Source organism: Pleurodeles waltl, chromosome 9 (assembly GCF_031143425.1).
Source record: "Pleurodeles waltl isolate 20211129_DDA chromosome 9, aPleWal1.hap1.20221129, whole genome shotgun sequence".
In the NCBI taxonomy this organism is placed as follows: Eukaryota; Metazoa; Chordata; class Amphibia; order Caudata; family Salamandridae; genus Pleurodeles; species Pleurodeles waltl.
In genome coordinates this window covers 283953940-283972735 of record NC_090448.1, presented here as the reverse complement: position 1 = coordinate 283972735, position 18796 = coordinate 283953940, and positions in this window count along the sequence as shown.

Sequence of the window (18796 nt, the reverse complement as noted above, 5' to 3'; positions counted from 1 at the left end):
TCCAGACATTCGCTGGTGTCATGGCATGCATCAAGAATGCTACAGTCGCCATCACATGAGCAGTTACAGTCATTACTTAGGATATCTTCATCAGATGTGTGGTAGTATATGTGCGATGGACAGCACATGTTAGTCACTATTGATTCACATGTCTTGGGTAACATGAAGAGGAAATCACAAAACTGGCAGAATAAGCAGGTCAGAATGAGGGAAGCACATTGATCTAAGAAGAAAAGGAGAAGAAATCATGAAAGACAGTGCATAGGAAGAGGAAAAGTTAAAATATGCTTATTTTACTTGATTATTTATTTGCAGTGCATGATATGTGGCCTGTTTGGAATAGTAAGAGATACAGGTGGGAAGGTACAAAACTGAAAACATGTTAAATCATAATTTCTCTTCAAATATAATTTGTGTATATTATATGAAAGCTAAATTAATTTACACATCTTATCATTTATAGCCTCATTATCAGTTTCTTTTGTAAATGTTTGGCAACAAACACTTGCTTGGCTACTCTACTTGAATGCATGATCAAAAAGAGCCAAGGTCACCAGTTACGAACCAAAATGACTGTTGACTGGTTCCATATTTTTTTTGCTGAGCAACAAACAAGGTTCCTATCAGTTCAAATCAACCAGTCCAATCTGCCGTGTCCCAGGGGCTTTTTCCTCTCCTGTTATTTTGTAAGATTGACAGGCTCCCTATGTTTCCTTACTTTACAACGTCCTTGCTAAATGTCATAACCGTTTGCATGGAATAAGACCTCCCAAATAAAACATGGAGAACATCAACCTCCTCTTATGAAATCCAGATGAATAAAATGTATCTCTCGGAAGGAAAATTACCCCAATTCTATGGCAAGGACAAGGCCTCAGCTGAAGCATGTTTTCTTTATGTGTACTAAATAGCAGCACAAATGTACTTTACACATGGTAGGACAAGTAACTGATGTTAGATACAGTACAACATCATGATTTTATTAAAAGACCAGAGGCTACCGTTATGCATTAACCTTTTAGTTGCTACTCCTGCTGTACTTTTAAATAACTTTTATCCTACAATAATAAAACACTCCAAAACTGGAATCTTACTGATATATAAATAGTATTGTAATAGAACGTTCTTCCTCATTTAAATGCTGCTCCAGCACCTTTATTTATACATAGTTTCTGTAAGGTGGTTAAGTGTGTAATGATATGAAATTATAACCTTCTAATTTATAGAGGCAATGTGAGTAACAGGGATTGTTTGGTAACATTTTTAAAACTGTGTCTGATTTAGTCTACTTTGTCTTAATCGTTATAACGTTAACCAATGGATAGCGTCTGTATCAGGACGTAATGTTGTCAACACAGCATGAATAGGAAATATTAGGACTTGTAGTGTACTTTTCAAAAGGATGGTATTATGAAATCAAATCGAGCATCACACTCCCATAATAATCAGCATTTATGAGACCATACAGTGTGGCGCATCTGATAAGCATAAGGAGGTGTGAGTCCAATAGAGATATGCGTTGTTAAGACGTTACGCGCATCAGTGCGTGTACAAGTAAAAGCGTATGGAGCATCTACAATTGTCACTGCATGTGGGTGAAGCAAGTCTGTGAGACTATGCGCATCAGTGTGCATATTAGTAGAGTCAAAATGATGTTTTAATTCAAAGTACATCGCTCGCAAACAGACAAGTTCGGAGGTTTGAGTAAGCTGCTGACCGTCTCCATTATTCCAAAGATGATGCCAAGACGCCAATGGAAGCATCACCTGCACGCTATTACATGAATTAGCAGACATTTTGCCGTGTGCATTCATTAAAGCATTCACAGGTGATTCACATTAGTGCTGAGAAAGCGTTATTTGGTTGACTAGCAACGGCCACCAACTGATTGTAGAGCCGGGGACAGGGAGGTTGGTGATAGTTTTAGGAGGAATACAAATTAATGAAATATATAAATGGCTTCAGAGGAAGACAGTGAAAAGCAAGATTATGGAGAAGACAAAATGAGTGAGGACAGCATTAAAAGGCTGATTATGAAGGAAGTTAAAGTTTCAGGTAAGGAGGTAGTAGAATCATTAATGGAGAACAAACGGAAAGAAATAAGACCAGGGGGAGAGCTTTGGAGTTTTCAGAGGAGGAAACAGTGAGGAGTGAAAACAGGGAAAAGAAAAACCAAACCCCTGTATAAAACATTAAATAAAAATAAGAAAGATGTACTAAACTCCATAAAAAAGGTTGGCGTTTGTAGCGGCATGCATCTCAAAGGTGGCCTTAGCATTACACAGTAGTCATCAGGTGATGAGGTTTTTGAATGGAAACATCTTATATTTTTGACATAAACCAAGATGTTGGTCTTACAGACCCTCTGTCAGGAATAAGGCCATGCGCGTTCCAGGTTTCACCCGAAACTCCACTGCGGGATTCTGCGGCGCTTTATGCGCACCACTTGTCATCCCCTTTTGTTCCAAAGGTGGCCTTCAGCATCGTCTGCCCTGTGGCAACGCTCATAGAGCTGCAGGTTCAGGACATTGGTGGTCAAGATGCACTTATCAGTGCTAGTCCATGAAGGGACTACAATTCCCATGTTTTTAGAGGCAGCAGCCATCTTGGGGTGTGGAAGGCCTATAAAGCCCAGCCACATCCAAGCACGTTGCTCACTATTTTGAAGACTTTGATGCAGCCAGACCTCGTGGGGGTTTCTCTGGAGAAGAGCAGAGTTCCTGATTGGCAGAGTGTCATCCAACTGAAGTATCCTTGTTTCCATGGTGCATTCAAAAACGAGTGGGTTGTACACGTGGCGGTAAGGCCTTGATGAATCCAAGTTTGGAGGAAGTCGTTGCTTCCAAAAGGTAAAGCACCCCTTAGCATAACGAGCAAAGCGTTTTCAATTTCTAGAGTGCAGCGGCCTTGGCGCAACGATCAAAGGCATTTCAGTTCACAGATGTAAAGCACTCTTGGCACGACAATTCAATCGCTTCAGTTCACAGATGTAAAGCGCTCTTGGCACGGCAATTCAAGCGCTTCAGTTCACAGATGTAAAGTGCTCTTGGCACGACAATTCAAGCGCGCTTGGCACGGCAATTCAAGCGCTTCAGTTCACAGATGTAAAGCACTCTTGGCACGGCAATTCAAGCGCTTCAGTTCACAGATGTAAAGCGCTCTTGGCACCCCAATTCAAGCGCTTCAGTTCACAGATGTAAAGCGCTCTTGGCACGGCAATTCAAGCGCTTCAGTTCACAGATGTAAAGCGCTCTTGGCACGACAATTCAAGCACTTCAGTTCAAAGATGTAAAGTGTTCTTGGCACGGCAATTCAAGCGCTTCAGTTCACAGATGTAAAGGGCTCTTGGCATGACAATTCAAGTGCTTCAGTTCACAGATGTAAAGCGCTCTTGGCATGGCAATTCAAGCGCTTCATTTCACAGATGTAAAGCACTCTTGGCACGAAAATTCAAGCGCGCTTGGCATGGCAATTCAAGCGCTTCAGTTCACAGATGTAAAGCGCTCTTGGCACGGCATTGGCACGACAATTCAAGCGCTTCAGTTTATAGATGAAAAGCGTTCTTGGCACGGCAATTCAAGCGCTTTAGTTCACAAATGTAAAGTTCTCTTGGCACGGCAATTCAAGAAATTCAGTTCACAGATGTAAAGCGATCTTGGCATGACAATTCAAGCACTTCAGTTCATAGATGTAAAGCCTTCTTGGCACGGCAATTCAAGCACTTCAGTTCACAGATGTAACGGGCTCTTGGCACGACAATTCAAGCGCTTCAGTTCGCAGGTGTAAAGCATTTTTGGCACGACAATCAAAGCGCTTCAATTTACAGGAGTAAAAGGTTTTTGGCACAATAATCAAAGTGATTTCGGCCACTTGAGGGAAAGCGCCCCCTTAGTGTAATGAGCATAGCGCTTTAAGGCAAGACAAGTAAAAGCGCTTTCTGGTATTATAAGTAAAGTGCTTCAAGGTCAATGAGTAAAAACTTTTCGGTCTTTATAGTTGTGAATGTGAAAGTATTTTTGGAGATAAGCAAATCATAGTTTTTATTGTTCTTTGAAAAGCTTAAGATGTGAAAAGCATATTTAATTCTTTGAGATTTTCTAGGTCATGATCAAAGGTTTATGTTGTGAATGCAGAGATGTTACAGGATTGATATTCTGAGTGTAATCATAGTCCAAAGCTCTTGCCATCTCTTGTTACTGAGGTTTTAGTTCATTCTAGTTCCATTTTTCAAAGAAGGGGCTTTGCCCTCATTTCAAAAGGGGTCGCCATCTGATATCACGGAGACGCATTTAGTCAAGAGTCTATTGATAAGTTCCATTTCTATGAATGAGTAAATGCATATTTGTTCTAACCTTTTCTTTTCAGATCTCTCTCCCTGCTGTTCCCTACCTTAATTCCCTTCCCTCCGACTGGTTTCACCATAACGCTGTGCTATAATAGCTTTCTGAGTTGGTGACGCCGGAAGGTGGGCCTTTTGTTCAGCGACGTGCAGATCCTGAGGAAAGGACACTGTGACACCCTCTAGTGGCTACCGGTTGAGAAGTGAATCACCTTCAAGTTTCTCACCCACAAGTACAAGGCCATACACAACAGAGGACCAGCCTACCTGAACCATTGTGTCTCCTCCCACACCCCCGCCAGATCCCTCCGCTCCACCCAGATGGCCCTGGCCACGGTCTCTCACATCCGCAAAACCACCGCCGGAGGATGATCTTTGACATGCACTGCAGCAAAGAGCTGGAACAACCTCCCCCTGCACCTCAGACAAAGCCCGTTGTTCACCATCATCAGGAAGAGCTTCAAGACTTGGCTCTTCAGATGAGGCCCCTCCCCCTCCAGCACCTTGAGACCCTCACTAGTGAGTAGCCGTTCTTTACAAATATTGATTGATTGTGTCATGCTCAACTTTGTTGGCTCTTTTTGGAAGTGGATCTGTTTGTGAGCAGGTTGACATTTCAGATAAATAAATACTTCAGTTGGTTGCTGGCGCCGGGGCAGGAGTGATAGGTGCATTTCAGTAGGTTTGGACAGGGATGAGAGGTTATGCTTTTCCACCCTTTGCTATGATTCAGAGAGTGCTTTTGATGGTGAGGAGAGGGAAATGTTTTTTGGTGCTGATAACTACATTTTGGAGTTCTCAAGCATGGTTTCCAGCAGTTATGGAACTGGCATGCAAAATTCTATTGTTGATTCAGACAGAAGAAGGTTTGCTGAGAAATGGAGAAGGGAAAGAGCTTCCTATAGTTTTCAGCAAGATATTGAACCTTCTTGTTTGGAATGTGTCAGGAGAGCTAGAGTTTTCCAGGAACTTACACAAGGAGCTGTTGAGGTACTTGAGGAATCCTGGGCCCTCGGTACAAGACGACGGTTCAAAGATAATTTGGAACTTTTGGTTATGTTCGTGCATGGAAAGGAATTTGATTCCAGTCGAGCCACCTATGGTAGAGGTTGTTAATTTTTTGTAAGGGTTTTGGAACTTTTGGTTACGTTAGTGCGTGGAAAGGAATTTAGAGCATGTGGAGCCACCTGTCATAGGCGTTGTTAACTTTTTGGTAGAACAATTCAAGAAAGGACTAAGTTATTGTACATTGATCAACAATCTCGTCAGGTCAAACACATGTTGGTGGAATATCAATAGGAAGTAATATTATAATATGCTGGATTAAGAAGAGCATTAGGAGACCGGCTAAAGCAAGGTGTGAGATTTTGTGGGACATGAACCTAGTTCTGAGGGTACTTAAAAATTGACCACCAAATAAATATTTAAATTTGAAAAACTTAGCACATACACTTGCAACCTTGTTATGCGTGGTGTCCTGTAGAACAGTTTCAGATGTTTAAGTGTTTGGAGGTAAGTAATAGAAAGTTTGGTCCGGATGGTGTGTATTTTGACTTATGGAAAAGAACCAAAACAATGTCCACTTCAATATTTTATCCAAAGTTTGATGAATGCAAAAAATTATGTGTAGTGGATTGTTTAAAATAATATAAATGCAGAGTTCAAAAGAATAAGAGTGATGGGAAGCCATAGGTACTGATTTGATATGTGAAGCCGTTGAAAGCAATACGTTCAACCACTATTGAAAGGTGTATTAAAGATATTAGGGAACCAGTAGGTGTAAATGTGCAAAGGTTTAAAGCCCATTCTTTAGTGGGAGCAATGGCAAGAAAAGCATGTTGATCTGGGGGATCACTGAAAAGCATTATGAAGGCAGCTGATAGGTCTAATGTAAGTATGTTCACACAGCATTATTTTAGAACAAAGGAACACTTGTCAGAAGGGGTGCTGAAGGGCTTCCAACATGCATAATGGTAGCCTCCAGACTTGTAATGAAATGTTGATTCTCAGATTAACATGATCAGACGATCAGGCTAACATTGTCTCACCCTCTGATCCTTAGGGAAATAAATGTATGTATGTGTGTGTGTATATATATATATATATATATATATATATATATATATATATATTTATATATATGTGTGTGTGTGTGTTTTAGAAGTAAAAGTAATAGGAGAGAGTATAGTCTATGTTTAGCAAAAATCAATTTGTTGTTTGAGGTTTTAGTTGAATTGAAAGTTGTTTTGTTCTAGACGCTGAGTCTTTAGGAGAAAAGAAGATGCATGACCCAGGTTCAAGAAGAAGTCAGAAGATGACATTCTTCACAGTTCAGCTTTAAAAGAGGAAGAACATTCAATTACAGTACTATTTATGGTTTCTAAGATTATTTAATGCACCTATTTTAAGATGTATTTGATTAGTTTCTTATCCTTACATACCAAGTTCATGAAGCTGGGGCTCAGTCACAACTCAACCCTTCATGTTGGATTGGTCCTTCATGGGAGGCACTCAGGCCCTCATTCTGACTTCTGTGGTCTTATGGTGAGACCGCCGAAGTTGCTGCCGCCAGAGGACCGCCAGTGCTGGCAGTCCTCTGACCGCCATTTTCCGAGTACTGAAGGACGTCCGCCTCAATTTGAGCGGAAATCCTCCAGTATTCGTTCTGACGGTCAGCAGTGCAGAGGCAGGCCCACCACCGGCCCTGGCCGCCAAAAGGACTCCGCCAGCCGTATTATGACCTGTAATACGGCCTGACGGTGTTGTGATATCAGTGGAGGCCATGGTGGGAGAGCCGGGTCCCGTCCCCCCAGGGAGGAGCGCCTCGTCGGACGAGGTACGTGTCCTCCGCAAGGGGTGGGGTGGGGTGTGTATATGGGTGAGTGTGTGTATGCGTGTAATTCATGGGGTGGGGGAGAGGAGTGTTTGTGTATGTGTGTGTGTGTGTGTCTGTGTAATTGTAGTGATGCATGTGTATGCGCGTGTGTGTAATGGTGTTGTGAGTGTGTGTTTGTGTAAGGGTTTGCATATGTGTATTTGGGGGACGGGGTGCAGTGTGGGGATCGGGGTGGGAGGGTCTCTATTGGTGGAGTGGGGGGTGGGAGGGTCACTAATGGGAGTGGGGGGGAGTCATCTACCGGCAACAGGAATGCAAATTCCTGTTGCCGGTAGCCTTTCCTCCAGGGATTTCGCAGCCGTGCTCCTGCCATCGAATCCTTTGCGGAACAGGGACTTGGAATACCGCCGGCAGTATTGGGTGGCCTGCCGGGTCAGAGATGATCTCCTCTGGCTCGGCGGGTCCAGCCGCCCTGGCGGTAGCAACAGGAATATGGCAATTTGGCCTGTCATTATTTGGGGGTCTGCACCATCACCGGCGTAGGTTCAGGTTCCGCCGAAGTCGGAATGAGTGCCTTAGTTTGGTTTTAATTTGCTCAGAACTTTTCAGTGTGGCTGGGTCGCATGTTAGTCATTTTTATTTGCATCATTATCATTTCTTTTTTTCAGGATATTTTTTGTGATGTGCTTTCACTTCAGTACAATGCTCCACTGTTTTCAATATTCCCCTCATCTTTTTATCAGTGGTTGGTATGTTCCGATATGCCTTTAATAAGATAAGTTTAAGCTAAGTGCCTGCCGTGCCACTCCTATTACTTTATTCTTTGTGATGATGGTTCCTATCATACTAGCAGGGTTCAAGCTTACAGTTTGACATGTGAAGGCACTAATTAGTTTAACTTTATTTAGGAACATACGGTGTTTAAAAAAAAAAAATAGGAGTTCATGATAATTTTATATCAGTACTAAAAATATGAGAACTCTCCTTTTCTACTTTTAATCCAGAATGACAAGTGGCTTCTGATCCAAATTTAGCTGCTCTCTTTTTTACTTGGGCCTTTTTTAAGTCAAGTATAGCAGAGCGCAAGTGCTGCTTATCTGACATGTTGGTGTGTTTCTGGGCTTTTAACCACACCCACCACATGCTTATCACTATCACTCGTTCATGGGCTTACCTTTCAATAATCCTTTGTTTTTGTTGGTAACTGCTTTACGTTCGTCCCTCCTTAGGGTGGTTCTGTTGCTGCCTTGGCCATTGACCCTGTTACATGGATAATTGCACTAATGCCTATAACTTTGCATGCAAGCAAACGTCTTGTTTTCTTTGTTATCAAGCACTCCACGAGTGCTTGTGTTTTCAGGGTCTCCCATATCACTGTGTATGTTTTTTTCCCTCCCAATCCCCTTCCCCCAGTGTTACATTCTCCTCTCACCTCGTTCCCTGTTTCTTCCTATCCTCAACCGGCCCTTGGCTTATCCCACTCCACCCACCTTTGTGCCTGTTTCATTTCCCCCATCTGCTCTTCCCTGTTCTTTCTTTTACTGCCCTTCCCCGCCCTTTGTTTTGATTGCGTGTTCTTGTCCTAGGCTCTTGGTCTGGAACTTTTGATGTGGGTGCAAGCATGACATGACTCCACAGGCAGCCCTTGTTTATTCCTCCTTTTCCAGATCTCTTCCTTCCGCACAGGAGCAGTGCTCCCTGGCGGGAGAGAAAAAGTTCACCATATTACCTGTAAATACAATGAGGTGAAAATAAAGCTCTGTGAAAAGTACAAGATGCTGTGCGTTCCACAGCTACAGCAAGCACATATACCTTGTTTAAATCAATTTTCCAGTCATCTCGTATCTTTGTTACAAGCAATATTTTCCTAATACATATTTTTCATCATTTAGTAATAGTTCAAGCCAACCCAGTTGGCACACAGGGCACTCATCCTTCAGGGGATGCAATAGAGGAGGTGTGATTATGCACTAGGGTTATATTTACCCTTTTTAGGACAAGCTCTTTGACCTGTTGTAAGTATTGTGGGCTTTTAACCACACCCACCTCACGCCCATCATGTTCACTTGTTCGTGGGCATGCCTTTCAAAAATCTTTTGTTATCGTTGGTAAATACTTTCTGTTTGCCCCTCCTTGGGGAGGTTTTGATACCACCTTGCAGACTGACCCTTTAACATGGATAATTGCACGATTGATGATAAGTTTGACTGTGAGCGAACTACGTTTTCCTTTTGTGTCTCTCTTTCGCGCTCATGCTCGTAGCAGCCATGGCGCTTTGAATCAGCTTGCTTATGTCAATTGTTTTACTTTTCATTTTCAATGTATATGACAAGAAAAGTCCAGTTATCAATTTACAACGCTGATAGCTCTAACTGGAGCAAATGCGAGACCGATTTCATTATAAATACTTGATCCTGTTCAGTTATTTATATTGATTATTGTATTGTTTGGTGGACTCAAATAAAAATGGGCTAAGTAAACTCAGTCTGTCTAACCATAAAAAGGCATCTGGTAATCTGCATTACTGGTGTAGATAGCAGAATAATATACATGGAGGGTACTTCAATACTGCTAGACACCTAATTCGAAGCCCGTGACACTCCATGTGGTGGTGTTGGAGTACCCTCCAGGTATATTATACTCATGTCACATTAGGACAGATGTTAGAGTCATAACCTCATGCTGTGACTTTTTATAGTTAATAGTTGAAAATATAGTCCCCGGGTGGCACGTTTTGACAGATTGGAAGCTTAAGCCGTGATAAAGTGTGCTATCCTCATCAGTAATGCAGATGAAACACATATTAGCTGTGAATGCTGATCTTGTTATGGAACCAATACACAGGATGAAGTTAACTTTGTGGCAAAAGAATGAGCAACTCTTTGATGAAGAAACCATAGCAATATCTTCTGTTATATACTTGTAGAGTGCTTGAAACCTCTTTTTTCAGGTACTGAAACTGAGTCAGTGTAAATTCCTTTAGGTTCTTGACACTTTTACCCAGATACTGGAATGGACAGAACAAGTTTCCGTGTCCGGGAAATCCTTATAGTTGGAGCTATGGAGCCATCTGTTGACAAAGTAACTTTAATTTGGCCTTTTCAAATGAACAAAGGAAGGGCCAAGTTAATAGGCATTTTAACAATTGCAATCTCTCAGACTCAATGTTTGTGACTGTTAAAATTATGTTTTTATTTACTAATGCCATGTAAGGAGCCCAAACTGTTTTTCCAAATCTTAAAATGGGATTCTGAATGGATACCCATTCTGTATTTGGAAGGGGCGTAGTGTAAGCATCCCTTCCAAACAACAAATTGTTTTTTAATGTATCAATGTTTGGGGATCAAAATCTAATTGCAAGGCATTGATTATTTTACTGACACCTCAGAAGGACAGCTTCCCTTTTGTAAATGTAAAATAAATGTTTAGGCTTCGTCCTCTGCAGACAAATGTTAAAAAAACATTCTTTCAAAATTCAGCCCTGTTTCCCTTAAGGAAAACTGACAGTTTTTTTGTTTAAGTTCAATTTAGAAGTAAATATGGACACAGTGGCCCTCTGAACTTTAATATGCATGAGGTATATCGGATTCTGAATCACTATGACTTGAAATTTTGAAAAGTGGCATAATAGTAAAAAGGTCAGTTCTTCAAAGTTTTTACTGGATGCAAAAATACTGATCGCAAATTGTGTCTGGTATTTTATGACCAGTAAATAGTACAACATGGCCAGTACTTAATTTGTAAAAAAAATAGGTGCTGGAGCCCTTGTCAGGAGACCACTACAGTTGGCACCACCATTGCCTCTGTCAGTGCTACTAATGACAATTCAGAATTTGTATTCATTAAAGATGACTAATACCAGTCAACCAAGCTATTCTTATAGCTTTGGGTTGCAAGTACTAGTCATTTTAATGTATATAGCATTATTAAACAATTATTGTTGTGCTCACTACACAATTAGACAAGCAGAGCCATTTGGGAGGCTGTCATAAGTCCCGGTGTTGATGATTAAGTGCTGGTGCTGAGCACCAGAAACCACCAGCCCAAATGAAGCACTGCATATGGCCCGAAATCCCTTCACGTGAGGATTGATCCTTCAGATATAGAGACTAAAAATGTGGGGCACTGAAGCCAATGAGAACTAATTTAGTGAGTGTTTTATCAAATAAGTTTCATTAATTAGATAAAGGAGAAGAAAATATCAACAAAATAGCAACAAAATAGTTGCCAAGGGTGCAAGAAAACAGATTTACTCCTCCAGCCCTGTTCAGCAGGAGAGTTTATTTGGACCATTGCAAAATGCTCAAGAGGAGATCAAACCTCAGGATACCATGATGCTGGTGTTCAGGTCTCCTTTTTCAAATTGAATTAATTATTTTTTTCCACCCAGTAGGTGGGTGGTAGACTTGTACTTTTTATTAACCAACTGAGGTTAGTAATAGAACATCCTACGGTTCTCCAGACAGTGCAAGGTCATCAAATGAAATGTTATCCTCTTTTTCAGTTGGTGCCTGGAACAGCTCTTACATATTCAAACCAAAATTAAAATTTAGTGGATATAGAGAATTCTCTGCTACTACAAAATGGAGCAACAGAGCTGGTCCTTTTTCGCCTATGTTTTGTAAGCAGTTTATTCCTGGTAAATAAGATTGACAAAGGTTTCCATCCACTGATAACTCTCAAGTTACTGAATGGTTTTGACCTCTACAGACACTTTTAGATGGAGGGAATTCACTGTCTCAGGGATTCCTTGATACAGGAGTATTCGATGGTCAGGCAAGATCTAAAAGTTGCTTGAATTTCCATTCCCCTTTGGCCTCCTCACTGTCCCTTTCTCAGGAGAACTGCCAGTATACTGTCCTTTGTGTTGATCTGTTGTCAGCCCCCTGATTTCACCAAATATCTGAAACTAGTAGGACACAATTTTCAAATTTATGGATAGTGATGGTGTATTTAGACAACATGATGATTATTTCGCTGGGTAAACTGGGATTGGAGAGGCAAATTCTGTTTGTGCTTTTGATGCTTTAGAAGTTAGGTTTTGTAATTCCATTCCAAACAATTAAATTCTTCGATTTCTAGAGGAGTCAGTAAAATAATCTTTTCTTCTGCCAAAAATCCAAGATAAATACCATAAAGAAGGGGATAAGGTGTTTGGAAAGAGATCAAATCTCTCAAAGGTTAGTCAAGGTTGCAACATTGCCACAACACTAGAAAGCTCATCATAAGTTAAATACCCTCTCTATCAGATATGTGACACACATTCACTTTGCTCTGCTTGCTTGCCTGTTGAGCATAACATTCAAACTCACAGTATCTCTGTTTATTTTATTGATTAAATGGCTGGGGGTGCACTCAGAACTTTGGTGCTGCTAGGTGAAAGGCTTTGTGTTTTTGAAGCACACACTAGACACAGCTCCCTGAATGCAAATTCGAAAACTGCATTTCCCATGAAGTCACACAAAACTCTCAGGATGTTGTGTAATGGTGATTGCCATTGGAAAGAATTAAGAAAGTGTGTATTCTGTAGAGAACTCAAAAGGGTCACAGTTTAAAACAGATACCCGTTGCCCTGGTACCCATCTGTTAGACCTGGCATCCTTGGCATGGTCTCCCCTGCCTTTTTTACCTCTGCTCCCTATGTTTTGAGTGTGTGCTGGCCTTTTTTTTTTGCTGGCTCTGGTACTGTGGACACTTTACCACTGCTGACCAGTGTTAAAGTGCAAGTGCACCCTAAGCCGAACAGAACTATGTCATTGCTGAAAAAGAGCTTCTGGCGATTCGTGACGCCTTTAAAGAATGGAGACATCATTTGTTGGGTGCCAAATATACTGTCACAGTATATACTGATCCTCGTAATCTTCAATTCATGAGTTCCACCAGACTTTTGAACCCTCGGCAATTACGCTGGATGCTGTTTTTTGCCAAATTTGATTTTGTAGTAACCTTCCGGCCTGGTAAAGATAATCGCAAGGCTGACGCCTTGTCCCGTCAAGAGTCTACCACGTTGCCTGCATTTCAAGCCTCCAGAGCTATCATTGCTCCTGACAAGGTTCTATGTATCATAACAACTGAAGATTTCTTTGAAGAAATTCGCAACTCTTTCACTGTTGAAAAATGGCAAAAATGGGCCCAAGCAGATCCCAAAAGGTCAATCAAGCAAGGATTACCCTTTCATGATGCTCGTTTGTTCATACCCACTACCAAACTTCGCAAGATAGTGTTTCATTGGTTGCATGTTATTGTTATACCTACGGCAGGTCACCCAGGTACTCCTAAAACTCTTGAACTGATCCAACGCTATTTTTGGTGGCCTACCCTAACAAAAGATGTAAAAGAAATGGTAAACAAATGCAATGTTTGTGCTCGCATTAAAACAAGTCATTCAAAACCAAAAGGTTTGTTACATCCACTTCCAACCCTAAGTCGTCCATGGGAGCACATTTCTTTAGACTTTATTACCGGTCTGCCAGTGGTTCAACAACATTCAGTAATTCTGGTGGTAGTAGATAGTCTCACAAAATATGGACAATTCATTGCCTGTAAAAAATTGCCCACTTCTAGTGAATTGGCAACTATTTTACTGAACAGAGTGGTTTGTTATCATGGACTGCCAAAGGTTATCCTCTCCGATCGTGGGTCGCAATTTGCTGCCAATTTCTGGAAGACATGGTGTAAAACACTCCAAGTGACCTCCACACTATCTACTAGTCACCATCTTCACACAGATGGTCAAACGGAGAGACTAAATCAGACTTTGAAACAATACCTACGTGCCTACGCTGAAAAGGCACTTCATTCTTGGACATCTATGCTCTGGTTAGCTGAGTTAGCTTACAATAACTCATTCCACACTTCTATTGGCGTTACATCCTTTTTTGGTTTATTTGGCTATCATCCTGACACCTTGCACATCACAATTCCTCAAGAAAGTTCTCTTACTCCAGCTGTGTCAGAAACCATTCAGCATTTGCATCAAACCCAGAAACTGATTCAACAGCATTTAGAAAAAGCCAAACAAAAATACAAAAGGCATTATGACAAGAAACATTGTGAGGGACCACAATATCAACCAGGTGACAAAGTGTGGCTTTCCACAAAACATATAGACTTCAAGAAGAAGCACATGTTTAACCCCAAATTCATAGGTCATTAAACTGTCCTTCAGCAAATCAATCTGGTGACCTATAAACTACAATTGCCCAGATCCTTACGGATTCATCAAGTGTTCCACACTTCCCTCTTGAAAAAGGCACTCCAAAAGGTCCACCGTCATCCAGCTCCTGTTCTAGTACAAGGGGAAGAAGAAGACGAAGTCAAGAAAGTGTTGGATTCTAAACTGAGAGGGCGTAATCTATGGTACTTAATCTCATGGAAAGGTTATGGTCCTGAAAGTAACTCATGGGTTTCCGCATCTGATGTTCATGCTCCAGTACTTGTGAGACACTTTCATCGTCTTAATCCAGGCAAACTAGGCCCTAGAGCGCGTCTGGGAGAGGGGAGTACTGTCAACACCAGAGCAGTACGCGCTCTATTGGCGACTAGAATGCAAAAACCCAGCACTCTCAAAACAACGTAATTTATGCATTGTGCTGATATGTTGTGGTTTAACCTTTTGCATTGCAGAGTTCAATCCTGAAAACTTATTTTTAATGTGCATACAAATACTGTTCCTTTGCAATGTATTGCTGCAGGTTTTCAGACTGTGTTAGGGTGTGGCCCCTTTCCAGGGCTTTCCAGAGACTTTCCCTGCAACATGCCTGGCCGTGGTTGTGGGCTGGGCCAAGACTCTATAAAAGAGAGGCAGCCCAACTCCCAGTGCTCACTATTCAGAGGTCCCGGTGCAGAGCAGCAGCTTCTTCCTGAGCTCCTGTCCCGCCGGCCTATTGGATCTTTCAGGCTTCTGCCCTTCATCCTTCATTGGTGATCATTGTTCCAGGCGGTAAGACAGTGGTTGGACTGTCCTGACACCATTATCGAGAATTTTCATATTCTTGGTTTCATTCTTTAATGATTAACAGATTACTTGCGCGCTACCATTTCTTGACATTTATATGGTGATTTACAAATCGCCAAGACGCATGATTTGTTTCATAAAGGTTTGACTTTGTTATTCATTGCGCGCTACCATTTCTTGACATTTGTATGGTGGCTTACGAATCGGCAAGACGCGCGATTCATTTCATAATGATTTGACTTTATTATTCATTGCGCGCTGTTATTTCTTGACATTTGCATGGTGGCTTAAGAATCGGCAAGACGCGCAATTCGTTTCATGAGGATTTAACTTTGTTGTTCATTGCGCGCTACCATTTTTTGACATTTACATGGTGGTTTAAGAATCGGCAAAAGATGCGCGATTCGTTTCATTGTACTTTGATCTTGTTATTCATTGTGAGCTGTTATTTCTTGGCATTTACATCGTGGTTTATGAATCGGCAAGACACGCGATTCGTTTAATGATAATTTGACTTTGATATTCATTGCGTACTACTATTTCTTGGCATTTTACATGGTGACACTCGAATAGGCAAGACGCACGATTCTCTTCTCGAGTTTAATTCATGTTGTTTATTGTATGCCACTATTCTAAGATATTTATTATGTAATATTCGAGTTGATAAGTGATGTGATTTGTTTCCTGAATCCATATTGTGTTATTCATGGTGCATAATCCTTTTATGGTGTTTACTATATATATATATATATAAATCTGCAACATGCGCAATTTGTGTTGAAACATTTTAAGAGTACACAGAAGGCCAGAGTTTCTAGATGCAATATTGTATGGTCCTAGTATGTATTCTCAAAAAAGGATTTATATGACTGGTTTAAATTTTAGTCAGAATGTTTTCCTGATTCTCATGTAAAGGAAAGTACTTGAATAAGAAAGTTTTCATTTAATCCATCTTGATTCCTTTACAGGTATCCGGCCATCTTGAAACTTAGTCATTTTAAGTTTAATTCTTAGATTGTTCATGTTTTCAGAATGACTAGGCTTAGAATCATAGTCTAGTATTGATTCCAGGAGATATAATTTTCATATTGTGTGTTCTAACCTTTTTCTTACTACAGGTCTCCTTCCAGCTGTTCCCTTCCTAATCCCCTCTTGAACTCTCTTAGCCTCTGTGATTTATCTATCAGAGTCTTGGAGCTGTTCAGTGGTGGACATGTTGAGAACGTGCGCAGAACCCGAGGATCTGGTGACTCTGACAGCTACCCACGGGAGTAGCCCTGTAAACATGGATCAGACCTGCCACTGCAGAGTAGGTATGTGTAAAACTGCCGATTCGACCTGGCAAGTGTACCTACTTGCCAGACCCAAACCTTCCCTTTTTATACGTGTAAGGCACCCCTAAGGTAGGCCCTAGGTAGCCCCATGGGAAGGGTGCAGTGTATGTTGAAGGTGGGATGTGTACTGATGTGTTTTACATGTCCTAATAGTGAAATACTGACAAATTCGGTTTTCACTGTTGCAAAGCCTATCTCTCTCATAGGTTAATATGGGGGCTGCCTTTAAATATCTTTTAAGTGCAGTTTCCCTTTGGGAACAAATAGAGATATGGAGTTTGTAGTCTCTGAACTCACAATTTAAAAATACATCTTTTGGTTGGTTTTTAGGTTGTCAGTTTGAAAATGGCACTTTTAGAAAGTAGGCATTTTCTTACTTAAACCATTCTGTGACTACCCGACCAGAGAAGAAAGGACATACGGCATCACTTGTGAGTAAGGAATTGATGCATTGCTGAATTTTCCGATGCACGTTCGCCCATGCAGCTTTATTTTTGACACAAAGCAGGCACATATTCCATAGCACCCTTGCTTGGCAATCTAAGTACTTTGTCGCTGCATTCAGGACAGTGTTACTGAACCTTCTGAATCCTTGGTGATAGTTTGTTTCTCTTTGGAAAGTATGGTCGGGAGTCAAAGCTGAATATATAGAAGTATTTCAACAAACTAAGTTTTATTTTGGAAACAAACAGAAATAGTTTGAAGTACTGTTTTGAAGTTAACCTTAAACAAAAATAGAACTTATATTTTGTTGATGCATAGCTATCAGTGTGAGTTTTGCAATCCTGACAAATATTTTACATATACATTACCTTTTAAGAAAATAATTGTGAACCTGTGTATGAACTAAAGTGAGGACTCAAAAAATAGAAGGCAATTGTCTTTATGAGTGATTAGACTGTGGTTTATGCAAAAGTAGAATAATACCAATTACATAAACATTGTTTTTGTTTTTATTCCACATATGAACGAATCCTATCAATAACCCAGAAAGTCTAAGGGTTTGTGAAATTTTGGACGTATCACTTGTCAAAGCAAGTGTTGGATGACTGTACAGAGATAAGTGCTTAAAGATATGAATCTTGCTTTTAGATATCCCCTACAACCCAGTGGACATCAGCAGCCAGCAGAGAAATGAGTCACAATGGTGAATCCAGTGTCTGTTTTCTCTTGTATCTCATTCTCTTCTGCCCCAGTCAACTGATAAACATCATGTTCCTATTGTGCATTGTTAGTTGTGAATTACAAGACAGGAAAGGTTTATCGTTGCTATTGGAAAGGAGTTCAGGTTAATGCATTTCGATACTCCACCACTCTGGATTAATTTGCCTTTCTTGGAAATGAAGGGTAGAGTTGGGATGGTGGCTCCGCTAGATGAAAACATGGAATGGAAAATCCATTTTAGGCCATGTTTCAGATACCAGGTTAGTTAGTCACCATCAGTATGGATTGGGGAGCAGGATGTACAAAATGGTCTCTAGAAGAAAGTCAGCAGCCTATAATATGCTCTGAGCTGACAGCTGATTCTTTTTGCCTTAAATATTTAATACAGAACAGGACTAAATATTGTGTTCTGATGAGAATGGATAACATGTCAGCAATGTGACACTGTCTTGGAGACACTCACTTGAGGCTACATGATATAGTATAGGTATTTCGGATTAATAGCTGGCAAATACTGTTTCTGTCCAAAGCAGAATATCATCCAAGTTTATAAATCAATGTTGCAGTTTTGTTGTCCAGTTTTTGCAAGACAGGATTGATTGGGCAGTATTTCAGGGATTTTTTGAAGATCTCAACAAACTGTGTGGACTGCTACATGTAGAAATGTTTGACTACCATCCCAACAGGAAGCTTCACAGTTTTTTCAGTTGTCATAAAGCAGAGGGAGCGAGAAGCACTTAATACTTTTCGTCAACCTGGATGGATCTAAGACCTTCCACTTTTCATCAATTTGAAGTGATACTCAGGCATTTGGGACACATCACTATGGACATTATTTTTTCTGTTTTAGTGACTACTTTTGGCCAGCTCAGGAGTGGAACTAATTACTTGTGAAACTCTCAATTCACCATGGTAAATCCATAATTTCCCCAATTATTGATGGATCCCATGATCTCGTCATGAATCATACCTATGGGCCATCATCAAGTAATTGTTTGGATTTTGTTAGGGGATCTCGGAATGTCTTGGGACTTTAACTAATATTGATCAAATATATTTGGGCACCATCATATAAATCACAAAACAACAGGGACTAGGCAGTTTGCCTTTTTAGAATGAGACCTTGATCACATATGTGTCTCTTAGGTCAAGATGTAATTTTTTGG